Raw genomic sequence first — 7,585 nt, forward strand, 5'->3', positions numbered from 1 at the left:
GTAGTCATGGTCTGCTAATCTAATCCAACTTTGAAAGGCGCACACCTGTAGAAATTTATGCCGAACCCTCTCTAAGGTGATGCTTTTTAAGATAGTTGTTGAACCACCACCTACAAATAATTCAAATACTAAGCTAAGAAGACTGGTTTTATAATATATAATTTTAGGTTAAATTTATAAACTAATTTTATAGTAAAAGGTCAGATATAATGTGAATAAGAATATAGGTCAGTGGTATAATAGTTCTTACCTGGTCCTGGTAAAAACAAACTCGGAACGGCTGTTCTCGTAATACCGCTATTTCCAACATTGACTATATCTTCCTCTTTAAAATGACTAGCGCATACACGAAAATTGTTATAAATAGTTTCTTTTGCAGAATTCTCTAATTAGGGCTCTTAACAGCATTCACCCATTTATCAAACATATCCATATAATGTCCTGGACTTAAAAAAGTAGTATCAAAGAATATAGACGCTTAAGCGTCTATATTCTTTGGTAGTATCCATGCAATCTGGAACACATCTTTTTTGTTCAGTTCTTCGTCTCTACATTGTTATTCCATGTAATGTGTTCGATTCCATAATAAAAAATCGTCGAAAATTGTACGATTTTGCACTATTTATACAAAAAATTTTAAATTATAAAATAAATTATAAAAAATAAAACAAATACAAATATGGCGCCGTATTTGTCTAAACTCAACTTTGACTTGATCACAGCACACTCACTCCGTGCAGGAACGAGACTAGCAGCGCCACCAAGCGAATGGGCGCCTAATCCGAACATGATTTGACCTTGGCTATCCCTGTTACCAATCTAGGTGTAATTTATCTATGATGCGAATCCGCCAAATTTAAATTTCATGACACTTCACAATAATCATACAGTGGTGTAGGGGTTCTAATTTATCTATTTATTTGTTATATTAGATAATATTAATATTACATAATATTAATACATAATACACTTAAAATACTTTTTTTTAAACTAGGACACAATAAAGTTTTAATTAAATAATAACAATAATAGTCTAAAATGTGAAGCAATTGTTAAAAAACTTCAATAGAAAATACAAATAATCTTTCATGTGACAGTTGGGACAAACAATAACATCAGCAATGACGTATAATATATAGACTAAGCAGTCCCGTATTCTCCCTATATAATCGGGTGTCCTAAAGATCTCCGCTCAAGGTATGTTTACCAGAACAGCGGCGTGCTCATTTCTATTTTAATGACAATAATTATTTTTTTAATTAAAATTAAATATTTGTGATTTTTTTTTGTGTTCTCGTCTATAAGAGAAAAAATTATTTTTATAATGTTTGTAAAGTACATTACCTGAATTTTAATCATTTTACCAACAGGAAATATTGAAGTTTCGCCTAAAGATTAAAAATTCTCATTTTTTAAATTCTATTAAGGACTATTAATTATTATTCAGTGTGAAGGAAATTTTGATAAATAAATCTAATCAGGTTTGCATTTTTATTAAGTGTTGCGAGTCTATTTAGAGAGTCGAAAGATTGCTAGAAGTCTATAAATAGTAAGTGAAAATTTATATCACGTTCATATCACTTTTCAAACAGCTCTGTTGGCATCTATGGTTGATTTTCTTTTTCTGAAGCCTGGCGGATATTACCCTAGTGTATTTTCGGTAATTTATCTATTTCCCAATATGCTTAACAAAATTTTGTATGTGGTGTTCAGTAACATGATTCCTATGTAGTTACTGATATCCTTCGGTCTCCTTTTTTAATATCGTTATTAGATGACCCTTTCTCCACTACATCAGTATACTTTCTGAGTTCCCTGTATTTTTTATTAGTTTAAGAATCCAGTGCATCAAATTGTCTTCTTAATTTTTGATTAATTCATTTTTTATCATTTCCTGGTGGTTTTCACTGTTGCAATAATTTCCTTGTATAAAGCAACTTTTGAATTTTATATTAAGGAATTAAGAAGAAAATTAATAAGTTACTTGAGTGCAAACAAACAACAAACTTTTGAATTCTAATTTCGTGTTTTGTTGTAATGAATTAAAAACAAACAAAAAAAAAACATCAAATCAATTATACATTTTTAACAAAAAACATACAAAAGAAATAAATCATAAAACATTTTGCAACATAATTAGTAATTTAATTTACGCATTAATGCACACAACGTAATAAATACAGTTTCAATTATTTTCTAAGACATACAATATGTTGTATATAAAGATACAATATGTTATAATAATAAATAAGTTGTATACTAAAGACTTCTATAATTGTAATGGTGGTGTGAATATACAAAATAGGACAAGATAATGCCCTGCCTAGATCGCACAGGCCGATCAGTCCTGAAATTTTTTTCCAAAACTGCTAAGGGTGTCCACAGGGGGGAGTGTTTTCTCCCCTCCTCTGGTCACTCCTGGTGGATCACTTGATGTCACTTCTTGACGCACACGGGGGAAGAAGTACATGCCCATAGGGATGATCTAGTAATTATGCTAAGAGGAAAATATGGTAATTTTCATTCCAGCACACTCCAAAGAACATTAAATATCCTTAGTAGGTAGTATGACATGGAAAAATTCTCTAGCAATCTTAGTAAAACATGTAGGAGTAATATTAGATAAGCAGTTTACATGTAACGCCCAGTTGGAAAGAATAATCTACAAAGCAAAGGTTTCCCTTTCTACATGTCAAAGAGTATGTGGGAAAATTTGGGGTTTGAAACCCAAACCGATGTACTGGCTATATATGACTAGTCAGATCTATGATTACGTATGGCGCGCTTATATGGTACAACAAAAGACCACTTAATAGAAGCTGAATAAGCTTCAAAGACAAGCATGCTTAATCATAACACGAGCAATGTCGACTACCCTAACTGCCTCATGGAGGTCATGCTTGATCTCTCTTCATTACATAAGCCATAACCTTCATGGATGGAGAAGGATGTGAAGATAGGAGCATACAGAAGGTGGATAAGATGTCAGGAAGCAAGGCAAAAGGATACCTGGATCAAATCTGGAGAGATAATTAAAAATTACCTAGATTTGGAAATATGTAGTACCAGATGCAATGCAACCTAAATATAATTTTGAAAATTCGTTTACCATCCTCTTTATAGGAAGGTACAAATAGGAGTTAAATAAAATCAACGCATTGGCCATTGATACATTGTTGGCAGCACCATCAAAAGTTAATGAATAGACTTTTGTGCCTGAATCATAAATAAAATTTAAGCAAAGATTTACTAAGGATGCTTTTTCTTATCCACAAAAACTCTCAAAATAAAAAATATGCAACTGGCACTTTAAAATTGTCATTTAAGGCTACTAACATAAACACCAGTGCCTCTTATGATTCTGGTATATTATCAGATTCTATATCTGTACCAAAATCTACAGAGCCAATAAATTTATTCCCATTCCATTTTACTAGCTTACAAATAGACATTTCGTTCAGAACTAAATTACACACAAGTGTTACAAGTGTTTTATTTTGCTTCCCTGCTTCTTCAACTTTGTTTTTCAAAGCATTTAAAGCTTCTTTGGAAAATCCGGGTGCGCCATCAACAGTTTGGTACCATTTCGTTATGGTTGATGGGTGTGGTAATGAATTATTAAAAGCTCTTCTTAAAAAATCATAGGCTTTTGCTGAATACAATTTAAAGCCAGTGCAAATGACCTTAATTCTGGAGAATATTTGGCACATTTGGCACCCTTTAAAAATCGTTGAAACAAAGTTTTGGCTGATTCTGGTAAAGAGGCCTAAAACAATAAAAAATACAAAAATAAAAGAATATAATAATAATTTAATTTTGTTCCTTATAGAATATGTGAAAGAAAACTTACCAACAACACAGATTCAGAATATTCTGTAACATACAGTTTTTCTTTTAATGATTGTACCAATGCGTTTAATGTTGTTGCTTGTCGTTTTCATCTTTTAGTAGATTTTCTTAGGGTGTCAATTTGTTTCTTTTTTTTGCTATATACATGTTTACTGATTCCATGTATCTTTTTCTTTTTCTTAGGCAGTCTAAGTCCGACATGGAAAAATCCCCCACATAATGCTTCCTAAAAATAAAAAGATTTAATGAAAGATAAATTGCTTATTCAAGGATATAATAATGCAGATGAAAAATTAAATGAATATTGCCTTTTGTTATTTTTTTTTAGCTATTAATTCTCTATCTGCAGCATGCCCTTCAATATTTTCCTTGCCTAAGAGTTCCTCAGTTTCTGAGGCAGACAAAGTTAGTTCACTGCTAGCAGTTCGAAATTTAAATTGTGGGTGTCTGATGGACTAGGGAGAGCTTTAGTTCCTACCACCTCTTTAACGTCTTTAGAAGACCTGTATGCAAAGAAAAAACAATATAGAAGAAACAATAAACAGAAAATTTATATAAATATTAAATACCGATGTAAAAATTTAATAAAAACATTACCCACCTTGGTATAGCTAATGGTTTTGCATTTTCTTTTAGACGAACAAAGCTAGATTTCATGATAACATCATTTGGATCGAAATGATCATAACAAATAGGTGACCATCTGGAAAGCTTGTTCTTATTTAATTGTAAAATGTATATCCAAATTTCCTGTTTTTCTTCGTCAAAAGGAAATCTATGAAAAAAATATTAGTAGGAAAAATTATATTTAAATGATTTTAATAAAAAGAAAAGACAAAAAATTTAATGGAAATTGTTATTATTCATTATAATGCATATTAATTTATTTATTTATTAAATAAATAACAACTAAACGCCTCCACTGGCTATCAAAACATAACCTAAACATACATATAAAAAATAACTTACTTGAAAAGTGATAACGTTTCGCTCTTCGAACTTCAGCGACCACAAACAAGATACCTAAATGGCATTTTACTAAAATAGTAGGTAAATGACTCTAAAAAATTTTAAATAAAATTTGCTTGTCACAAAAAATATGTAAACACACAACTTCATATCAAAACAATAAACAATAACAAAGGTATTCATGTTGCGGACACTTTTTAAAGCATTCACGGAGTCTATATATTATATGTCATTGAACATCAGAAATAACATAACCTAACTAAATTTGATTTCTTAAACAAGGAAAGAGTCTCTCTTTCCTTGTTTAATGTGGCCTCTCAAGATGGCACTTCCTGTCTAACAATATTTTTGCCCCCACTACCTTTTACATTCCCTCTTTTGTCTTTTTGCTCGATGTTCTCTATAGAAGACTTGACTACGAGTTGTCGTACAGTGTAGCCAATTATTGTTTACGAGTAGTAATTATGGTCATACAAAACCTGTATTCTTCCACGCAGCGATTATTACCGTCATAAAAATACCAAAAAACATGATTTTTTCAATAGTAAAAATTAAGCACAAAATTGTAATTAAATAAATTTTATTTATTTGTTCCGTTTCGTTACATATTTAAATTTATAAAATAAAAATCGATATTTTAAAACAATATTTTTCAATCGTTTGGCAACTTTGGAATTAGCGACGGAACTCCGTTTCAATTCCGACCCACAGAAAGCCGTAATACTAGTTTTTGCCGAGCAAGTGTCCATAAACAATAGTTCATTTACATTGGCGTTTCTGAGGGTAGTGCATGTGTTGCATTTTGTGAATATATTTTATACGATAAGTTTGTGTTATTGATAAAACGTGTTATTGATAATACGAGTGTTATAGTTTGTCGTTTTATAGTAAATTTTTAGTTATATTCTGTGATTATTTGGTTTGAGTTTTATTGGAGTTGGACGAAAAACCGAGTTGTTTCAAGAAAAGACAGCAAAATTCTGATGTTGATTCGAAAAATGAAAGCCGCAAAAGAGACGGAAAATGTTAACGTCCGAAAAGAAGGTAATGATACGAAACGTTTATGAAGGAATTGTCGGCAGAAAAATGGCATTAAATGTTAGCCAAGCGGTTGACATTTGTAGCAGTTTAACAAAAGTATCCGTTAACTGTATTTATCGTGTATTAAAAAATACATCGGAAAATAAAAAGCAAGAAAAAGGTAAAACTAGAGGTAGGAAAAGCATTGTTTTGGATGACGAGACAAGGAATATTATACGTCGAAAAATTCATTTATTTTATTTTCGGAGTGAAATTCCAACACTGAAAAATATTTCTCAAGAGCTCGAAAACGATGACTCCTTACCCAAGATATCTCGTAGAGTCTTAATCAGGACCATGCGCGAAATGAACTTTCGATATGTAAAACTCAACAGAAAAAGTATGCTATTAGAAAAAAATAAAATTTTTATTTTTATATAAAAATAAAAATATATATTTGGATGAAACCTGGATTAACGAAGGTCATACAGTTGGAAAAGATTGGCAAGATTTAAATGTTAAAAAAGTAAACGAGAAGCATTTATAGAAGGCTGGTCTACAGGATTAAAAGCTCCATCAGGAAAGGGACGGCGTTTAATCATCACCCATATAGGAAGTGATACAGGGTTCCTTGATGATGGTTTTCTTCAATTTGAGTCAAAAAAAAGGTGATTATGAAAAAAATTGAAAGGGAGGATTCAAGAATGGCTTACAGAAAAGGGGATTGCATACGAAGAAACAATGCTCAAAATTTAGCTACTTGACATTGCACGATTAAAGAAAAGTGAATATCTTAAATATGCTGTAGATGAAACTGCAAAAGATTATGGTGTCAAAGTTCTGCGTCTACCACCTTATCATTGCGAACTTAATCCGATTGAACTTATCTGGGCGCAAGTGAAAGGAGAAGTAGCACGCAATAACAAAACGTTCAAATTAAACAAAGTTAAGAAACTTATGATTCAAACAATCCTCCATGTAACTCCAGAGAAATGGGCTAAATGTATAGGCCACATAATTAAAGAAGAACATCGTATGTGGGAACTTGACACTCATATCGAAGTTTTACTAGAGCCAATTATAATTACACCAGGTGGTGAAGATAATGACAGCGATAGCAGAACTGCATCTTCAGAGTTAGACAGCAAATAATATTTTCTAATAGGTTACTAAGAACATCAGCATAAAAAAACCAAAAACAAAAAAAAAACGAGAAGAACATAGTAAGTGTGTATAGTGTTTGTGTTTTTATAGAATTTTATTTTGTTTTATAGGATTTTATTTTGTTTTGTTTTATACTGATTAAGTGTTTTGTTCATTTTATTTAATAAGACAATATGGCTCTTGGCGAACACCCATTTAAAAAAAGTAACGCGCCACAAGACATACCTCTGGGGTGGTGTAGAAACTGTCTTAAAATTTGTTTTAAAAAAATTTCATTGTGTAACTTTTTAAGGGCGGGTCACGTCAAAAGACGTTTTAGCGTAACTTCCGCGACAGCCGGTTGGTATCAGTAAGCTTTCTGCAAAAGTACTTGTTTTTTTATAGATTTTTGTTTGTGGCATTCTGTATTTTTAGGGGAATGTAGGGAATGAGCCACAAAATATTTATTCATATGTTTATTTACTGACGTTTCGATCTCTATATCTAGAGACCGTTTTCAATTATACAAATGATAGTAATATTCATTTTCTATGGCTTTTTGCTTGTCGTTCTGTATTTTTAGAAATAATGTTGGGAATAAGCC

At 31.3% G+C, this 7,585-nt stretch overlaps 1 long non-coding RNA gene across 1 annotated transcript; it reads right to left on the reverse strand.

The window, feature by feature from the left end:
- Positions 1–3,877: 3,877 nt before the first annotated feature.
- LOC140439562 (uncharacterized) lies at positions 3,878–5,020 on the reverse strand. Its single transcript, XR_011950653.1, has 3 exons — positions 4,819–5,020; positions 4,451–4,624; positions 3,878–4,075 (listed from the first exon to the last, which is right to left on the reverse strand). It is a non-coding gene; the product is annotated as an uncharacterized lncRNA (long non-coding RNA).
- Positions 5,021–7,585: the final 2,565 nt, after the last annotated feature.

Source organism: Diabrotica undecimpunctata, chromosome 1 (genome assembly GCF_040954645.1).
Source record: "Diabrotica undecimpunctata isolate CICGRU chromosome 1, icDiaUnde3, whole genome shotgun sequence".
Taxonomy (NCBI): domain Eukaryota; kingdom Metazoa; phylum Arthropoda; class Insecta; order Coleoptera; family Chrysomelidae; genus Diabrotica; species Diabrotica undecimpunctata.